This window comes from Hemiscyllium ocellatum, chromosome 3, assembly GCF_020745735.1.
Source record: "Hemiscyllium ocellatum isolate sHemOce1 chromosome 3, sHemOce1.pat.X.cur, whole genome shotgun sequence".
NCBI classification, from domain to species: Eukaryota; Metazoa; Chordata; class Chondrichthyes; order Orectolobiformes; family Hemiscylliidae; genus Hemiscyllium; species Hemiscyllium ocellatum.
In genome coordinates, this window is record NC_083403.1 from 133016460 (window position 1) to 133037211 (window position 20752).

Consider the following 20752-nt stretch of genomic DNA (forward strand, 5'->3'; position numbering starts at 1 on the left):
AAACTTCTAACAAACAAAATTTGTATACCTAGCTTGGTCTAGAATTAGGCCCCAGTAATATGCATTGGTTTAGATGTTGATACAATCTTTAATCTGAGAGTAACTTTCAAGAACCCTCACAAATGAACGTGGAAATGCACAAGCTGCTTGTCCGAGATGTCCTCTATCTTCAAAAGCTATTTCCTGACTCTCAATGAGAAGGGATTTACCAGAAATAGAGACTGGGCGGCACGGTGGCACAGTGGTTAGCACTGCTGCCTCACAGCGCCAGAGACATGGGTTCAATTCCTGCCTCAGGCAACTGGCTGTGTGGAGTTTGCACATTCTCCCCGTGTCTGCGTGGGTTTCCTCTGGGTGCTCCGTTTCCTCCCACAGTCCAAAGATGTGCAGGTTAGGTGAATTGGTCGTGCTAAATTGCCCGTAATGTTAGGTAAGGGGTAAATGTAGGGGTATGGGTGGGTTGCGCTTCGGTGGGTCGGTGTGGACTTGTTGGGCCGAAGGGCCTGTTTCCACACTAAGTAATCTAATCTAAAAGTAACTTCATTTTTGTAGAGAAAGCAGAGAAACTGAGATAGTTATCCTTAAAAAGAATATTAACCAGGAAATAAAGATTTTCAGACTAGAGGCCGGTTACAGGTGGAGTGTCACAAGGATCGATTCTGGCTCCACTACTTTTCGTCATTGTGTGTAATATATATATATATATATATATATGATTTGGATGTAAACATCGGAGGTATAGTTAGTAAGTTTGCAGCTGACACCAAAATTGGAAGCGTAGTGGACAGTGACGAAGTTTACAACAGGATCTTCATCAGATGGGCCAATGGGTTGAGGAGCGGTAGACAGAGTTTAATTTAGATAAATGCAAAGTGCTGCACTTTGGGAAAGCAAATCTCAGCAGGACTTATATACTTAGTGGTAAGGTCCTAGGGAGTGTTGCTGAACAAAAAGAGACCTTGGAGTGCAGGTTCATAGTTCCTTGATTGTAGAGTCGCAGGTAGATAGGATCGTGAAGGCAGCATTTGGTATGCTTTCCTTTATTCCTTCATATGTAAATTCCAGAACTTTCTTAAAGTTACATTCTCAAGTGAACTTTAACAATGGGTGCTATGTTGGCCCAGAAAATGCACTGAAGGTTTGAGGTATCCTGTGAGAGGCTGGCTGTACCACAATGTTCAGACTGATTCTCATCTAAAAAAGGGATTTACAGAATCTTACATGGATTCATGCAGTTTTTGAGCAAAATAAAATGTAATTCTGCAAGTACACATTTACCTCAAACTTGTATGTGTGTGCGCACGCATGAGCGGCTGTGAGTGTCTGTGACAGAGTGTGTATGTGTATGTGTGTGAGTGAGTGCGTAAAGGGATACAAGTCTGTGAGAGGATGTGAGAGAGTGTGTGGAAGTGTACCTGCCACATACAAGGTGGGAGGTGTCCCCATGTGTGATGGTGGGGCACCTCCGACCATGTATGTGTTAAATACTCATGCAACTCAGCCAACGTTGTCTATCTCGTACGCTTAGGCACGGATGCCCTGAGAGGCATGGTACATGGATGAGGCCCAGCAGAGGCTACGGCAACAGATGAATGGACACAGCGTAACAATCAACAGACAGGAGTGTTCCTTCCCAGTCAGAGAACACTTCAACAGTCCGGGACATTCGACTTTGGACCTTTGGGTGACCACCCCCCCCCCCCCCCCCCCAAGGCAGACTTCAGGCAACAACACAGTGGCTGGGCAGAGGCTGACAGTCAAGTTCAGTACCCATGGGAATGGCCTCAACTGGGACCTTGGTCACCTGTAGTGTGACATGAGCCCCAATGCCCCACACACACGCTCTCATTGACACTCAAACCCCCGCACACCTGCGTGCACACACACAAGTTTGTGGGGTGGATTTATACTCGCAGAATTACACTTTATTTTGTTCAAAAAGTGCATGAATACGTGTAAGATTCTGTAAATCCCTTTAGATGAGAATCAGTCTGAACATTGAGCTTTTTTTTTAAAAGGAAGGTGGAAAGGTGTACTTGATGGGAACAGATTCAATGCTAACTTCCAAAAAGAATTTGATACATACTTGAAAATGATTTTTTTAAGATTATGAATAAAGAGAGGGAATGCAACTAATTGACAACTTCTATTAAAACTTGGGCCAAATAGCCTTGTTCTATGCTGTAGGATGCTAAAGATTGTCATATCGTTCTGAATTCCACTGTCATGAACCTGCGGAGGCAGTGGGCATTTGGTAAATAAATGATTCCGGAGGTTTAATATTTTGAAACCAACAAGGTATGAGTGTATGAGTTTAGATTTTACTTCAGAACTTTGTGAGAAGTTCCTCATTTATATTAGATGTGAAACATAAGCAAAGCCTAAGGCCACAAACTGGGGACAGGAATTGTAAATGGGAATCATTTTACCTTTAATTGCTTCACTCAATTAAGTTGTCACATACTCTTAGAAGACAATACAGCTGTCCTCTCATTAGAGAGGATTGGTGGTTGTTTAACCCGAGAGTCACCACACCTCAGGTGAAGTGAGGAGAGGGGTTGATAAGGAGAATCCTTCAATATAACCTCAGCCAGTGAAGGAATTGAACCCTCCCTGATGGCATCATTCTACGTCACAAACCAGCCATCTAGCCAACTAACCTAAACCGACCCACCCTTCTGAGCTAAACTGACCTACGGTTGCATTTCTTACCTTGTCTAATTTACTGTAATTAACCTGTTCTAATCCACCCACACTGCCGCACAGCTAAAAAAAGTGATTATTAAGAAACTCCTTAAGCTGTTCAACTTTGATGTTAATCTGAATTTCATGAGTTAGCATCTGCAGGATGCAGGCTTTAGCAATAATCATCTTTTGCAATATAATAGCATGGATATTAAAGTATCAACTCCAAAGATGCCTTATTTTATTACGCTGCACATAATGAAAAGGGAGAGGTCGTGCATCAAAATTTACAATCATTTTTGCATTAAAAATTCTTTGCATTCAAATGCTCTTTTCTAGATTTCAAATCTTAGACAGTATGCAAACAAAAGCTGAGAGTAAAGGTTTTAACAAGTCAACTCTTCAGCATTAGAGAAGAAAGTGAGGACTGCAGATGCTGGAGATCAGAGCTGGAAAAGCACAGCAGGTCAGGCAGCATCCAAAGGGCAGGAGAATCGACGTTTCAGCCATGAGCCATTCTTCATGAATGAGGAAAGTGTGTCCAGCAGGCTACGATAAAAGGTAGGGAGGAGGGACTTGGGGGAGGGGCGTTGGAAATGTGATAGGTGGAAGGAGGTCAAGGTGAGGGTGATAGGCCGGTGTGGGGGTGGTGGCGGAGAGGTCAGGAAGAAGATTGCAGGTTAGGAAGGCGGTGCTGAGTTCGAGGGATTTGACTGAGACAAGGAGGGGGGCAAGGGAAATGAGGAAACTGGAGAAATCTAAGTTCATCCCTTGTGGTCGGAGGGTTCCTAGACGGAAGATGAGGCGCTCTTCCTCCAGCCATCATGTTGCTATGGTTTGGCGATGGAGGAGTCCAAGGACCTGCATGTCGTTGGTAGGGTGGGAGGGGGAGTTGAAGTGTTGAGCCACGGGGTGGTTGGCTTGGTTGGCCCGGGCGTCCCAGAGGTGTTCTCTGAGACGTTCCGCAAGTAGGCGGCCTGTCTCCCCAATATAGAGGAGGCCACATCGGGTGCAGCGGATGCAGGAAATGATGTGTGTGGAGGTATGTGACGTGTGTGCAAAACTTGCACCCACACCTCCTCCCTCACTTCCCTCCAAGGCCCCAAGGGATCCTTCCATATCTGCCACAAATTTACCTGCACCTCCACACACATCATTTACTGCATCCGCTGCACCCGATGTGGCCTCCTCTATATTGGGGAGACAGGCCGTCTACTTGCGGAACGTTTCAGAGAACACCTCTGGGACACCCGGACCAACCAAGCCAATCACCCCGTGGCTCAACACTTCAACTCCCCCTCCCACTCCACCAAGGACATGCAGGTCCTTGGACTCCTCCATCGCCAGACCATAGCAACACGACGGCTGGAGGAAGACAGCCTCATCTTCCACCTAGGAACCCTCCAACCACAAGGGATGAACTCAGATTTCTCCAGTTTCCTCATTTCCCTTCCCCCCACCTTGTCTCAGTCAAATCCCTCGAACTCAGCAGTGCCTTCCTAACCTGCAATCTTCTTCCTGACCTCTCCGCCCCCACCCCCACTCCAGCCTATCACCCTCACCTTGTTCTCCTTCCACCTGTCACATTTCCAACACCCCTCCCCCAAGTCCCTCCTCCCTACCTTTTATCTTATCCTGCTGGACACACTTTCCTCATTCCTGAAGAAGGGCTCTTGCCCGAAACGTCGATTCTCCTGCTCTTTGGATGCTGCCTGACCTGCTGCGCTTTTCCAGCAACACATTTTCAACTCTTCAGCATTACACAAATGATTGATTAAAGAAAGCTCTAAGTATGCAAATGCCAAAGAATTCAGAGAATTCCTTAGTGAATTTTTTAGGCCAATTTAGAATAATTTATAATCTGTTTCTCATCATTGGAAAAGGTACCTGGAAGCAAGCGGTCAAACGTCATATATTAATTTCAGATAGTCATGTTTTATTATATTTTTCACCTAAATTAATGAAATTGAAGTCTCACACTCTCATGACCGTAAGATTCCAATCTTAAATAACTGACACAATTGGCTTAAACTGTCTCCTGTGGATCAGAACACAAATGCAAAACTAACTCTAATTTGCCACTCATGGCAATCCTACTTTGGATTATGAGTAAATATAAAAGGTGCTGTCCTGATGTCAGGGTCAAATACTTTGGTGGAACAGTGCTAAAAGAACTTTACTCTGTTGGCAGTGTGCCACTCCTGAACGTCAAACATTTGATGCTGTCTGCAACTTCCTGGCACCGACATCCATACAATATAGTTAAACAAAGTATTCCTTTTCTACTTCTGCAATGATAGATCTTTCGACTGATTCATTTGTAGTTCCCTATTCATCCCCTTTTCTGCATCTGCAAAGTCAAGGCTGCCTGTCTGCCATCTTGTGACAGATCAGACCAATGCTTCTCCCACGAAAAATAATGAAGACCAAAAGTCATCATCTACATTCCCCATAAATTCTGTCCTTCACCAATAATTTGAAAGTAACAACCCAAGCTAAACCCTAACCTTGCAACATCAGTATCCTGTTTGACTTAACCTAAGGTCTGATCTCAATTCCACTCTACTGTAGAGGTTACCAACATTTCTACATCCACCACTCAGTTCATACACAACTGAAACCCTATTTTTGTACTCTTGCGTATATTTTAATACCCACGGTCAATTATTCCAATGCGTTTCTTTCTGCATTCCCACCATCTATTTCTTAACTTGAAAACACGAATATCCCTATACTTCCCTCATCATCGATGATTTGAGCCATAGTCATTCAGCATGGAAACCGATCCTTCGGTCCAACTAGTCCATGCTGACCACGTTCCCAAACCAAACTAGTCCCACTTGCCTGTGCTTCGCCCATACCACTCCAAACCTTTCCTATTCATGCACTTATCTAAATGTCTTTTAGATATTGTAACTATATCTGTATCCATCACTTCCTTTGGCAGTTCATTCCACACCCAAACCACTCAAAACAAAAAATTGCCCCTTGCCTTTTTAAAATCTTTCTCCTCTCACCTTAAAAATATGCACCCTAGTTTTGAACTCCACGCCCCACCTCCACCCCACCCGAGAGAGAAGTACCTTACTATTCACTTCATCTCTGCCTCTCAAGATTTTATAAACCTCTATTAGGTCACCCCTCAATATCCTACATTCCAGTGAAAAAGTCCCAGCCTATCCTATTTTTATAACTCAAACCCTCCATTCCCAGCACCATCCTGGTAAATATTTTCTGTCTACTCTCCATTTCAATAATATCCTTCCTACACAGCAGGGCAACTAGAACTGCTCTCACTACTCCAGAAGGGGCCTCACCAACATCCTGTACAAATTTAACTTGACATCCCAACTCCTGTGCTCAAAAGGTCTGAACAATGAAGGCAAGCATGCCAAATGCTTTCTGAACCACCCTGTCTAACGGTGATGCAAATTTCAAAGAATTATGTACATGAACGACTAGTTCTCTCAATTCTACAATATCACTTCAGGCCCTACCATTAATTGTATAAGCCCTGAACTTGCTTGTTTTACCAAAATGCAACACTTCGCACATACCAAAATTAAACCCATTCCTCAGCCCATTAACCTAATTGACCAAGATCTCTTTGTAATCTTTGATAACCTTCTTCATTTGTCCATTATACCACCAATTCTACTGTCATCTGCAAACTTACCAACAGTGTTTCCTATATTCTCATCCAAATGAATCATCATAGAATCCCTACAGTGTGGAAACAGGCCGTTTGGCACAACAAGACACACCAACCCTACGAAGAGTATACCAACCAAACCCAATCCTCTACTCTACTACTCTACATTTACCCCTGACTAACCCACCTAATCTACACACACCTGAACACTATAGACAATTTAGCTTGGCCAATTCACCTAACCTGCATATCTTTGGATTGTGGGAGGAAATCGGAGCACCTGGAAGAAACCCAGGCAGACACAGGGGGAATGTGCAAACTCCACACAGACAGTCACCCAGAGGCTGGAATCAAACCCAGGTCCCTGGCGCTGAGGCAGCAGTGCTAACCACTGAGCCACTGTGCCGCCCCAGTACCAATGGTCTATATAAGTGACAAAAGTGAACCCAATACCAATATCTATGGAACACCACTGCTCACCAGGCCTCCAGTCCAAAAAAAAACTCTCCACCACCACCCTCTTTCTCCTACCATCAATCCAATTTTGTATCCAATTGGCAAGCCAAATCCTATATGATCTAAGTTTACAAATTAGTCTACTAAGTGGAACCTTGTCAAAGGCTTCACTAAAGTCCACATAAACAACTTATTGACCTGCACTGGTGGGGGCACTGGGAGCCACTCAAAACCTAGAATTCTTGTTCTCTGCTTCAAATTGTTCCATATTCTTCTCTCTCTCTCTCCAACCTTACAAGCTTCCCTTGAAATCTATTCCTATGACTCCAATCTCTTGTGCACATCTTTGACCAATCTCTCCTAGGAGGAATTATCTATTATTTGTTATGCTTCTGTCAATTACCTAAATGTTTCTCTATGCTGAAGGAGTTAAAGAAATGCAGATAATTGCTCCAAAAAAAAACTAGCTTGACATTTTTACCTAGTTTGAGTAGCCACAGATCCACAGCACAAAACTGGTTTCAAGTCAACAATAAATAGCAATCTTATACAGATTCAAGCTGACTGATGTAAGATATGTACAAAATGTAAAATTGCTGCAGTAAGGAGTGATGTACTGAGGTAAGGTCCAACAAATCTGTAGGACAAGTGTTGTTATATAGTGTTGAACAGGAAAGACCTGTCATTTATAATCATAATGCCATCTCCCCAACCAGTCATGTCATTATAGAGTAAAATTTAGAAAATTCTCCTTTTGTGACTCAAAGTAACCCAAGAGGCCACAATGTCCCAGATTTATCAGATGCAAAATCTACTTCTGGACACAGCGATCTTCTTCCCAACCAGAAGCTGAGCCGGTTCTCCCTTAAAGATACACAGTGATTCAGTACTCATTACAAAAGCCAGCAAACTTTTTTTCAGAAACCTTATTTTGTACTGCTTCTGTTTAAACCTATCCCATACAGTCAGCAATATTTATAGCTTAGCTTGAAATATCCAATTTGACAGCATGCTGCTATTCTATCTACAGTATCAGAATTGTCAATCTTAGTGAAACATAAAGAAGAAGCAGTTCACAGGTAGTGTGGGCCTGCTGCCATGCAGTTGTTAGCATGAACAAACAATGCTGGGAGGATGCCCAAATTGTAATGATGCTTGGCAGTTAAAGTGGAATAACTATCACCTACAAACTAAAAGCATGCTGTTCTGAACCTAAATTTATCACACATCATTAATAACAAGATTTCACAATTTTAGAGACCAGAATTAAGTTTAGCTTGTCCGATTCTGAACCGTTAGTAGAGCCTAAACTGAATGCCGTAAAAAGAGAGGTCTAGCAAAAGGTGGGCTATACATTTAGATAAACAATTTCTTACTGGAAGAGTTGTTTACATGTATTAATACCAGTACCTGTAAAGTGCACACTGTTAAGGCCTATGCATAGATTTATTTTCACAAAAACGTAAATTCCAAAATAATAAAATATATTATGAAATACATGACACAATAAACCTAACTAGGTGATTGAGACACCTCGACTTAAAAACGGATTCCTGGTCAGAGCAGAGTTAGAAAATTTCAGAAAAAGCAACAGTAAGGGTTCTGGAATTAGTGTTAGTCATTAAGATTAGATTACTTACAGTGTGGAAACAGGCCCTTCGGCCCAACAAGTCCACACCGACCCGCCGAAGCGCAGCCCACCCATATCCCTACATTTACCCCTTTGCCTAACACTACGGGCAATTTAGCATGGCCAATTCACCTGACCCACACATCTTTGGACTGTGGGAGGAAACCGGAGCACCCAGAGGAAACCCACGCAGACATGGGGAGAACGTGCAAACTCCACACAGTCTGTCGCCTGAGTCAGGAATTGAACCCGGGCCTCAGGCGCTGTGAAGCAGCAGTGCTAACCACTGTGCCACCGTGCCGTTAAGAATTGGGCAAGTGGCTAAATGGTTTATATTGTTGTTTTTCATACCTCCCATTAGGGCAAGTGTAATTGAAGGGTAAATCCATGTCAATGCAAATGAGAGGGCTGGTCCAATGATAAAACTATTATGCAAAAAGAATTATGCTGATCCAGAGCAGTAAAGTTCATCCAGTGTAGTGCAGGGACTTGTGATAGCAGAGTTCTGTAGGACAAGTTGAGCAAAGCAGCATCAGCAAACATAAAAACAGGTAAATAACAACAGTGCTGAAGGAACTCAAGAGGCAAGAGAACAGCATCAAGAACAGGATAGAAAAAAAAACAAAAGGAAATCTAAGGTTTTTTCAGTTCAAAGGTTCAGAAGAATACAAATGAATTCACAGAACCACAGCTTGCGTTCATAAAGCACCTTTTACTAAAGTAAAAGATTCTAAAGCACTTCAAAAAAGTAACTCAGGCAAAATTTGACGTTGAGCCACTTGTAGACACAGATGGCCAAAAGAGCTGGTCAAATACATTGGTTAAGAAGCATCGTAAAGGAAAAGATTGAATTAGAAAAAGTAAGAGAGAGGTCAGCAGAAAGATTTATATAGTTTGTGCCCAGGCAGTTAAAGACACTTTTGTCAATTCAAATTGGGGATGCACAGCAGTTTAAAGCTGAAAAAAGTGGTGAGGCCTCAGGGTTGTGGCTCTGGAAGAGGTTACTTGGACAGGGAGAGGTGTAGTAATGGAAGGACTAGAGAACAAAGATGGACATCTTAAAACAGGTACTGTTGGGCTTTGACTCAATGGACATCAGAGATCATGGGCTAAAGTTTTGCTGGAGTCAGGAAATAGGAGCTGTTTTCAGGTCAAAATTCATCTCTGGGAGGAAGCATGCCCTCCTGATGTCGATAGTTCCACCCTTTCCACAGTGTTGCTCCTCAGTGCTGCTACCCCAATTCCAGTTGCAACCTTTCATTTAGACAAATGGCTGTCTTACTATGATTGGAAAACTTGTCCTCTGTTCTTCTACCACACTGATGTCAGAAGAATTTGTCCTGCCACATGCATAGTTCAAAAGGGTTCCAACCCAGGTGCAGAGTTCCACTTTGCTCCCTGATCTCTTATTAGGGCAGGTTGATGACCTCAAGTGACCATGACTGGCTCCATTGATTTCTCTCCACAGATGCTGCCAGACCTGCTGAGATTTTCCAGCAATTTCTGCTATTGTGAGTGATTGCACACAGTGTATGCACCCCACATTAAATTGTTCAGAAATTGACAGCTTCTGAAATTTAACAAGGCATTAGTGAGGACTGCAAATGTTGAAGATCAGAGTCTAGATCAGAATGATGCTGGAAAAGCACAGCAAGTCAGGCAACATCTAAGGAGCATGAAAATCGGCATTTCGGGCAAAAGCCCTATTCCTGATGAATGGCTTTTGCCCGAAACGCCGATTTTCCTGCTCCTCGGATGCTACTTGACCTGCTGTGCTTTTCCAGCACCACTCTAAATCTAGCTTCTGAAATTTGACTACTACTTTAAATATTCTCCTTCAACAAGTTTTCAAATTAGTTAAATTGCCTCAACTGGGAGAAGTGATGCCTGTATTTGCACCCCTACTCCCTGCCTTCAGGGGACTAAAAGGTTAACCTCCCAGTAGTGTTAAGTGAATTAGGACTGGATATGAATTGCACAGTTCTAAACTAATTCAAGATTACAGTGGGTGCAAAATGAGATGCCAACTAGGAAAGCACTAGAATGGGCAAGTTTGATAATAACAAAAGGTATGAATGAAGGTTTCAGCAGCTGATAAGTTGACAGAGGAATTATAATGAATATCCAATTTTACAATTCATTAGGATACATGATCCGGTACAAAGAATCTGGTCAACAGATCTAAAGTATTTAAATATTAAATAGTGGCCTATGTCCATTGTGTAAGGCCATAGAGGACAGTATTGAAAAGTAAACAGTGGGTTATTGCTAAGCATCTTGATGCCTATACCTATCTCAGTGAAATCAATCATTTCCTAAAACAAATAGAAAATTGGGGATAATTAGTTTAAATCATTATCAGAGAGATCCCAGATGTGCCACATTACCCTGTGGATAGATGTAGGACTGTTTCCTCAGCATTGGAGATTTGGGTTTTAGTTGGGTGATTTCTCACCAGGACAAAATAATTGAACTCCAGGATTAAGAGGAGGATGACTCTCCTGGACATCAAGCCAGCTCTGACCAAATATGTGTCATCAATGATCCTGAGCAAAGCTGGAGTCAATGGGAATCAGGCTGATACATTACCACTGGTTGAAATTATTATGTCTAGCATAAAGAAGGTTGCAGCCGTAAGAAGTTTTTTACTTCAATCTCAGAATGCCACTACAGGAATTCCCTCAGAGTAGTGTGCTCGGCACAACCATCATCAGCATTTTCTTCAATGACGCTACTTCCACCTTGACGTAAGAATAGTGTAGTAGGAAGTGAGGACTGCAGATGTTGGAGACCAAAGTCGAGGGTGTGATGCTGGAAAAGCACAGCAGGTCAGGCAGCAGCAGAGAAGCAGAAGAATCAACAGTTCGGGTCTTGAAATAAGAATGGTGTACTTTGATTTTCGAGGCAGAAAGCATTCGGTAAGGTGCCGCATCTCAAAGATCACTGTACAAAATAAGAACTTACTTTGTAAGGGATAACATTAGTATGAACAGAAGATTAGTTAGTTAACAGGAAACACAAAGATGGCACATATGCATCGTTTTCAGATTGGAAAGATCTAAGAGAAGGATACAGGGATCAATGCTGCAGTCTCAGCTATTTTCAATCTACTTAGATGAAGGGACCAAATGTATGGCAGCTAAATGTTCTGATGACAAAGTTCTCTCTTGACTCCCTGTGTCTGTCTACCATCCACAAGGCATCGGTCAAGATGATGATGAATGGGTACATCACCAAGAACACACAGGAAGCTGAACATCAACTTGGCCCAAACAACTGTTTTATCCAAATGGTTAACAAGGTGACTGTGCCATTGACTAAGCCTGCATCTATAGCCCAGAGGGCAGTTAAAAGTTAACCACATTGCTGTGGGAATAGACCAGGCCAGACCAGGTAAGGACAACAAATTTCTTCCCATAAAGGATTTTAGTGAAGCAGGTGTCAACAATTTACAACAATTGAAGTGAATATCAGGTTGTCATTAGGCTAATTTTTAAAAAATTCGACTTTTTTTCTGAATTCCAATTTTAATCATGTGCCATAATGGAACTTGAACTTTTGTCCTCAAAGAATGAATAACGAAAAACAAATTGCTGGAGAAATTCAGCAAGTCTGGCAGCAAGATTCTGGGTAATCCAAGATGGAGGACAGGAAAAAAATTGTGGCTGTAAGAGCTGCTCCTATTTTGAAGCATTTTCGGTGTTGGAGGCGAGTTCCTCGAATTCGTGGAGTAGCAATTACTGTTTTATATGCTGTTGCATTGTTTTGGAACTTTGGGTGGTAAAAATTGCAAAACAACAGCACTTTAAAAAGGATGACAAAAAAGATAAGCGACCACATGATCAGAGAAAGAAACCTACACTGCTGTCTGACACGGCAGTGAATTTGCAGAGTTACCATCTTTGCTGTTTGAGTTCAAGTATCTCTGGACATTGGAGTGCATCTAGAAAAAAAGTGAAATTCACAGCTGACCTTGGAGGAACCTGAGAGACAGAGCGAGCACACAGCACAGGAGCAGTTAAGCGCATAGTTTTTAAGTGTAATCTTGCTGTAAACCTACAAAATAAGTAGAGTGGATCCTTTCTTGATTATATGTTTCATTGCAATCTGGCTCTTGATTAAATTTTAAAAATATGAACCATAAGTACTCAAGTTAGTCTGGAGCAGTTTTTAAAGAGTTGTAAAGCTGGCTGTTTTCTGGGTTTGTAGATTGTGAAAGAGCAAAGATGGCCTTTAGTAGAGTGATGTGCTCTTCCTGCCAGATGTGGGCGATTAGAGAGAGCTTCCATATTACTGATGATTACTGCATGAAAATGTGTTGCGAATCCCATCATATGGATCAGTTGGAGCAGCAGTTAGAGGCAATAAGGAATTTACAGGAGCTAGGTGCAATCTGTTTGTCTTGTACAGGTCACAGCTATCACAGAAGAGATTTCAATGATCCAAAAAATGAACCCTTCTTCTCTGCACCAGCTCCTCAGCCATGCATTCATCTTCTGTATCCCCCAATTCCTACTCTCACTAGCTCGTAGCACCAGGAGTAATCCAGATGTTACTAACCTCAAAAGATCTTTTATAAATTCCTGCCTAACTTTATAGGATTCTCCCTCCTTTTCATGTGGTTAATTCTAGTTTGTCCAATAATCTCTTACTGGATGGCAGTCGTGGGAAGAGGAGAAGAGCCGCAGATGCAGTCAGGTAAATGGATTAACTCCAGGAAAGATAGGAGAGGGAGGCAGGTAGTGCAGGATTCTCCTGTGGCTATCTAAATCTCAAAAAAGTATGTTGTTTTGGAAAATGTTGGGGGTGATGGACACTCATGGGAACGTAGCACAAACAGCCAGGTTCATTACCTTAGAGCCATTCATCAGGAAAGGGCTTCATGCCCGAAATGTCAATTCTCCTGCTCCTCGGATGCTGCCTGACCTGCTGTGCTTTTCCAGCACTACATTCTCGACTCTGATTCCAGCATCTGCAGTCCCCACTTTCTCCTCCATGAAGGCAGGCAGGGACAAAGCAGAGAACAAAGTAGGACTGAGAAACTAAACTGCATTTACTTCAACGCAAAAGGCCTAACAGGGAAGGCAGATGAACTCAGGGCATGGTAGGGAACATGGGACAGGGATATCATAGCAATTACAGAGACGTGGATCAGAGATGGACTCGACAGCATTTACATGAATTTGGAAAGGCAGGGACTAATTTGGGAGAGTCAGTATGGCTTTGTGCATGGGAATAACACTTTACCAACCTTCAACTTCTACCATCCAAAAGAACAAGACAGCAGAAATAGGAGAAGCCCACCGCATGCAAATTCCCCTCCAAGCCACACATGATCCTGACTTGAAACAATATTACCATTCTTTCACTATTTACAGATCCAAACTCTGGAATTTCCTTTCTAACAGCAAAGTGGATCTTAACTACACCATTTGGACTCCACAGTTGAAGATGACTTACCACCACCTTCTCACAGGCAATTAAAGGCAGCTAATACTCCTTTCTCTAGCTTCATTGTCATCAATCTTCATCAGGAGTCAGGAGTATGCTTCCCTCTGATATAGACATTGAGAAGCTTGCTGCCCACCTGTAGATAATCTTAATCAGTTGGCATCCAAAAAAGGAAACACTGACATCATGTTTGGAACTTCTTTATGCAGATGACAATACCATCTCTGTACTCTCAGGAAAAGAATCGTCAAGCTTCCTAAAAACCCTTTGCAGATGCATAGCAAAAACAAAGAATTGGTCTCAGCCTCAATCTCAAGTTCTTTATCAACACATCCCAGGGCAAGATTTGGTCTATCCCTCCAAATACATCCCCTACATGAGAAGCCATTTCTCATCGAAGGCTGTCTACACCCAATTTCAATTCTGCACCCAATCCATGAGCACCACTCTCAACATCCTAGGAAAGAGTCATCGATGACCACAAACATCCGTGCTGATACTACTGTTTGCATTTAAGGCAATCATTTTTTAAACTCTTCTGTACTGCTCCAAAACTTGGACTGCATTTTTATGCCACTTCAAGGCTGTGGAAAAATACCAATCAACTCTCAGATTTTCCACATTACCTGGGGGCATACTAACATCAGCGTCCTTGAGCACCTAATAAGCACCAGTATCGAGGGCATGAGCATTTACAACCAACCTCACCAGGATGTCCATGTGCTGAGGATGCCTGAGTTTTGATTGCCGAAGCAAACTTTCTTCACTCAGCTCAAGGAATGCTTGAGAGAGAGAGAGAGAGAGAGAGAGAGAGAGAGAGAGAGAGAGAGAGCGAGACACGCAAAGGAAGTGCTTCAAAGACTCTCTCAAGGCTTAACTCAAGAAATCCAACATGGATGTTAACGCTTGGGAGACATTCAGAAGAAACTGACATGAAGGAGCCTTTTGTCTGAGGGACACGATTCTGTAAGAATACTTGTCAGTAAGAGGAGACTTAGAAAGGAGCCAAAGAAAGGAAAGCCAGTGATCTCTAGACCAATTCCACCTCCTGGAAACACAGGGCAAGTTCGCAGTCAGATTAGGCTCATCAGCCATCCAACGATCCAGAGAACTCATGATCATTGACACAACTTCGTAGGTGGATAATCATGCCTGGTAGTAAATTATCACCACTGAAGACTTGTTTTTTGTGATTCATGCATAATGAATCCTAAATCCCTTTGTTGCAGATGTCTGCAGTCTCTCTCTCTCTAAATAATATTCCATACCTCTATTCTTCCTGCCAAAATGGTCGCAATCTCACAGTTTTCCATGTTATATTCCATCTGCCCACTGCCTGCTTAAGTTAGCTAGCTTAAAAGTTAAAGATTGGAAGCATCGAATCTACGGTTTCAGTTTGATTCAGTGTTAACAATAATGCAGCTCTCATGGAGATCGAATTGAAGAAATCAAATATGAGCAGAGTTCTAGCTGTCACAAACAGTACAGTATTAAAAAAAAACTGTGGGCAGGGAATGTGGGAAGTGACAATATGCTATAACTAGGTGGCCTGAACTTGTAGAATGAGTTAAACCATATTTGTTACGTAGGGTAGTGTTGTAAGCAATAGGAGTGAGAAAAATAACAGTGGCGAGAGTTATAAGGAAGAAGAACTCAGCAGGGAACTGTTAGACTGGCAAACATCTCAACATGAAACAGTCTGCAATTTAAAGCAGATACAGTCTGTCCTGCAAAGGCAGCAACAGCATGCAAATACAATACAGAACATTACAAACACGGTATACATAAAACACCAGGAATATAAATATGAAAGTTATGGTTTATCATTCTGTAGGTTATTTTAGCAAAGCAGTATGGCAAAGTTACATGTGATAAAGAAACAAAAAAAATGTTAGTTTCTGATGAAGAATCTTCAGACTCGAAATATTAACTCTGCTTTCATCCCACAACAACTGCCATTACAGCGGAGTTTCACCAGCAATTTCTGTTTTGGTTTCAAAAAATAAACAGAATGCTGTCAGTGCTTTCAAATGCTGCAAATAAACTGGATTTTGGCTCCACAACAAATATGAAACAACTTGAATGTAATAAAATAAATTGAAACAAATTTAAGCAACAATTGGTTCAGCCAATGAATGCAGACATTGCATGTTGTTGTAGTCATACTGCATCGCATGTGAGACCACAACAGCCTGAAATAAAATTGACAGAATACATCCTTTATAGACAGTCTAACGACTTGGTAAATTAGAATGTAGCATACCTTAGTTCAAAACATGAATGGTTCTTGGCCACACCACTTCCTGGCTTGCTGTGTTTTGAATAATCGCTGTCAAAAGAAAGTTTCACACCTGTTGCACAAGACACACATGCAAAAACAAAAAGTCTAATTGCTCTTCTGAAAAGAATATTTCAAAACAAAAAAAACTTGAGAATACCAGTTCAAAATATAAAATGTTTTACATATTTTAAAATTAAAGTTTTGTTTTTATTATGTATTTTCTCATGAAGGCAATGTTTAAACTGACATATTAGAATCACCAACATTCACAGTTAGCTCCAGCGAGTATTTGTTGTGTGGGAAGAAAATGCAAGGAGGCAATTTCAACATGAAGAATAATCAGGCAATTCTAAGCCCAGGCGAGTTTTACTGATGCAGCAAAAACTTATTTATGTATCATTTTTTTACGTAATGAAACATCACATGGCACCTCACAGGAGAATTATAAAGCAAAGTATGACAACTAGCCAGAGAAGGCGATATTATGTCAGATGAGGAAAAAAGTTTGACGACAAAGGATGTTTTTGAGCTACTTAAAGCAAGATAGAAAAACATAAGGAGAGCATTCCAGAGTTGGGTGTTGAAACAACCAAAGGCACAACTAGAAGATGGTCTAGAGGCTTAAAATAAAATTGAAGGGGGATTTAAGATGGCGACGACCCAGTGGGTCTGCTTTTGCTGAGCTCTGCCCCAGAACCCAAAGTGGGGCACTCAGCCTCCCTTCACTGTTTAATTTGTTAAAAACAGGCCTATTTTGCTCCAGTTCTAAATAGTTTGGTGCAGTTTGGAAGTGACAAAAGGGAAAAGACCATGGAGCTCGCAAGAGGCAGGGACCCCTCTCCTCCCCCACAGCAACAGCTCATCTGTGGCCACGGTGTTGGCCTCCACAGCTTCTCCGGAGGGCTCACCTGCAGAGCAGAGTTTGATCTCGGAGTTTATAAAACTCAGAGAAGATTGATGTGTTGATGGAGGAGACCTGGGCCAGGCGGGAATCGATGTCGATCATGCTGCAAATGTATGACCTGGAGATTGAGTCTTGGGCAACATGTCAGGGGTCGGAGCAAAGGGCCGCACCTTTCGAGACCGTTGTCGAATCTTCAGTGAGCTGGGTTCAGGCCTTGGAGGAGCAGGTCGACAACCTCGAAAATCAATATCGTCAGAAGAATATGCGATTGCTGGGGCTTCCCAAACAGAAGGAAGGCAGCCACTTCATCAACTTTTTGAAGCAATGGCTCCCACAGTTTCTAAGGCTGGAGGTTGAGGCAGGCCAGGTGCGGGTCAAGCAGGCCCACTGGGTCGCAGTGCGCAGGCCCAGACTGAACCAGCACCCCTGCCTGGTCCTAGTGCAACACTAGCATTATAGAGACAAGCCAATGATGCTAGAAGCCTCTATAGGACTGGCGAAGGATACCCAGGCTATGGTATATAAAGGATCAGAATTATGTTTTTTCAGGGCTTCTCTCCGGTCATGATTTGCAAGAGGAAGGCTTTCGAAGAGGTAAAAAAGCGACTGAGGGACCTTAACATTCAGTATTCAGCGAGATATCCATCAATACTGCGTTTCAGCCCCGGAGGGTCCGTGTTCAACTTTGATTCGCCGGAAAAGGAAAAGGACTTGGATGCTTTAAAATAGACTGATTGGCCTGAATTATAATGGACAATTATTTTGTTCTGCCCCTTTTGTCTGTAAATTGCCTGGTTTACCTGGTTGTTGGGGGGCGATCTTGGTTTCCCTTTTAATATATGTCAGAATTACAATTTTATTTAATTTTGTTTTTATGGTGTTGTTCTGCCAGGAGTGCCTAGGATTACAGAATGGAAGGGACGGGTTGGGTACCCACTTCTTTCTTTCTTGTCATAAGATATTGGTGATTGTTTTTCTTGCTTGGTGGTGTCTGGGGTGGGGGCATGGCTCCAGCTGGAAGGAGTCATGTTGGGATTAATGAGTGGTATGAGTGCCCCTATGGACAAGGGGGAAAGCCTCCTTTCAGTTACGTTTTAGGTTATGTTGTAAAAGTGATTGTTTGCAATTTCGATTTAGTAGGTCTAAAAATGCAACTTCCAAAACTATGTGAACTGTTTATAGCTCTACTTGGGGCACGCTATCAGTGGGGTTCTTCCTCCCAGAGGGTCTCGGACTGTTTCGGATGATCATGGCAAGCCATTCGTTTAAATGGTATAATATTAAGGGGAGTCACTCATCAAGAGAAAAAAAAAGATACTGTCAACCCTTAGTAAAGAGGTTGATGTAGCCTTATTACAAGAGACACACTTAACTGATAAGGAGCATTTGAAGGTGCAACAGAGAGGATTTGGAAAGGTGTTTTTTTCATCTTTTAACTTGAAAAATAGAGTTGCTATTCTCATTCTGAAGAACCTAGCGGTTCAAATGCTAGGCCAAATAAAGAATACGTCCGGGCAGTTTATACTTAAAGCTTTAACACAAGAAGAGTAGTAATAGGATTCTGAACGTATTCTGCCCCCTAGCATATCCCTTTAAATTTGTAACAGATGCGCTCTCTAGATTAATGGACCTTTGGGTGCGCCATACAATTATAGGGGTGACTTTAACCATATTATTAACCCCGAGGTGGACAGAATGCCTAGGAGTCTTGCGGGTATGTCTCTTCAAATCCACCAACTGCTTAGATTGCATAGCGAGTTGGGGTTGATGGATGTATGGAGGTCTTCACCCCGAAGGCAGGGATTTCATCTTTTATTCTGATCCACGATCCTGGCACCAGGAAGGCAACACATCATTCTGATTTTTCATTGCTGCCACAGAAACGTCTGTCTGTGCCTCTAACTACAGAGTCCCCTATCACAATCAATCGCTTAGAACCCAAAGTACCCCTCAATACATTAGAGCCAGTCACAATACCAAAAATATGGCTGTTCGTGCTACTTTATCCTGAGTCCATCACCCTCTCTGTTTTCCAAATCAGCATACTTATTTGAAATGGGGATAGCCACAGAAGACACCTGTACTACCTGCCTATCCTTCCTACCTTTCCTGAAGTTTGTACATTCTACATTTCCTCTAACTGCTGCTCCAACCAATCCATGTGATATGATATTAAGCAATGTTTAATTAAAACGGCTCTCAAAAAAAAACTCTGCTGATAATATTTGGAATGGGTGTGGCATGTGGGGTTTATCAACTAAAACAGACCAAAGGAGAAAATGCAGCGGTCATAGTAAGATTCTGAAACTCTTTGTATTTTATTGTCCAAATTGATCTCGACATTGTTACAACTACTGCATGAGTAAAATGGTTTTTAATGTTGCATCCAGAACTTTACACACATCTGGCAAATTGATGCCATCACTAATGCGCAAAAATGTCATGCTGCTCAATGCAGAACAGTCAAAGCTGATATTTATGTAGCAATCACTGAAATCTTCACATATGTATATTCATCGCTGTTGGTACTGTATCCAGGTAACTGAGGACAGAGTAGAGGGAGGAAGTTTTCATATGCTTTTCGTTCCAAATTAATCAGCTGCCTGCATGATCAAGCAATTGATAAGCATCTGCTCAAATATGAAATGCATGGTAGGCAGATGTAGAATGAATACACTTTTGAAAGGATGCATCATTTTGTGTGCTGCTGAACCTTTAGGAATCCAGTCCTTCGATTAGTCAAAATTAGCTAATCTTAGATTTGTTTTTGGGAAGGAGCATCAACTATATAGATAATCAAGAGTTAGATTTGGTTTTAATCTGTAATGCTTCCTGCCTGACAATCTAAAATTTCTGACTGTCAATGTCAGTGCGAGCAGGGTAACTGCTTGTTGGAAGTTCAAACAGCTGGGTCCTCTGAGGAAGTAAGGCATATTAATGGTGATACATCCAGTCCCCAACTGTCCAGATGTTAAAAGATTTGGACCAATGAAAGCTATTTAAAACAGTCAAACATGGTTTACTAACTCTAGATTTTGGGGTTATGGGTATAGAGGGGTGGATGGGAAAGATGGAAAATCGAGAAGTCTTCCTGATGTAATGGCTTTGAATTGCAATTTGCAAAACTAACACGATGCGACCTATGCACCGCCCTCCCCCCCCCCCATGTGTTTTCCTTCTGGAGTCTGCAGTGCCAAAATGCAGCACACACATTCTAAGTTAGAATGACTTCACTTCTCACCTTGATATTTAAAGAACAGTATATTTTGTCACAACAAGCTGTTTAAAAGAAACACAATGAATAAATTATTGACTTCTGCCTATAGATAATTTTAAAAATTGAAGCAGTTTTTTTTAAACCTTAAATGATCAAAGAGGGCAGGTGAAGACTATAATGTTTGTTCAATTCTCCTTTATTAAAATATATGCACTTGTGCTCACATCTATCCACTAGCCATCCCTAACCACCCACAGTATAGCTCCCAAGCACAGAAACAGCTAAAGGACTATTTCTTATCAAATTCATGCTTAAGTGCCTGATGAAATGCGAGTTTCTATGACAACTTGTTAGAGGAAAAATATACTGCATGTGTGGGCATAGAAATGGGTGTGGGGATGCAGAATAGTCTTTTTATTTGAATGCTTAAGGTTTTCTTAGCCAATATTTACTATAATAGATTTTATCATCAATAG

General features: G+C 41.9%; 1 protein-coding gene across 6 annotated transcripts in view; it reads right to left on the reverse strand.

Moving 5' to 3' along the window:
• LOC132807940 (CYFIP-related Rac1 interactor A) overlaps positions 1 to 20752 on the reverse strand; it is a 205065-nt gene that overhangs the window by 122296 nt on the left and 62017 nt on the right. Inside the window, exon 2 of one of the 6 annotated variants that reach the window (XM_060821853.1) lies at positions 16138 to 16203. The exons of 4 other annotated variants lie outside the window; for them this stretch is intronic. The gene's annotated coding sequence lies outside the window, so the exon portion shown is untranslated. Of the gene's footprint in view, positions 1 to 16137; positions 16226 to 20752 lie in introns of all 6 variants that reach the window. One more of the 6 variants, XM_060821858.1, reaches the window with a different exon arrangement.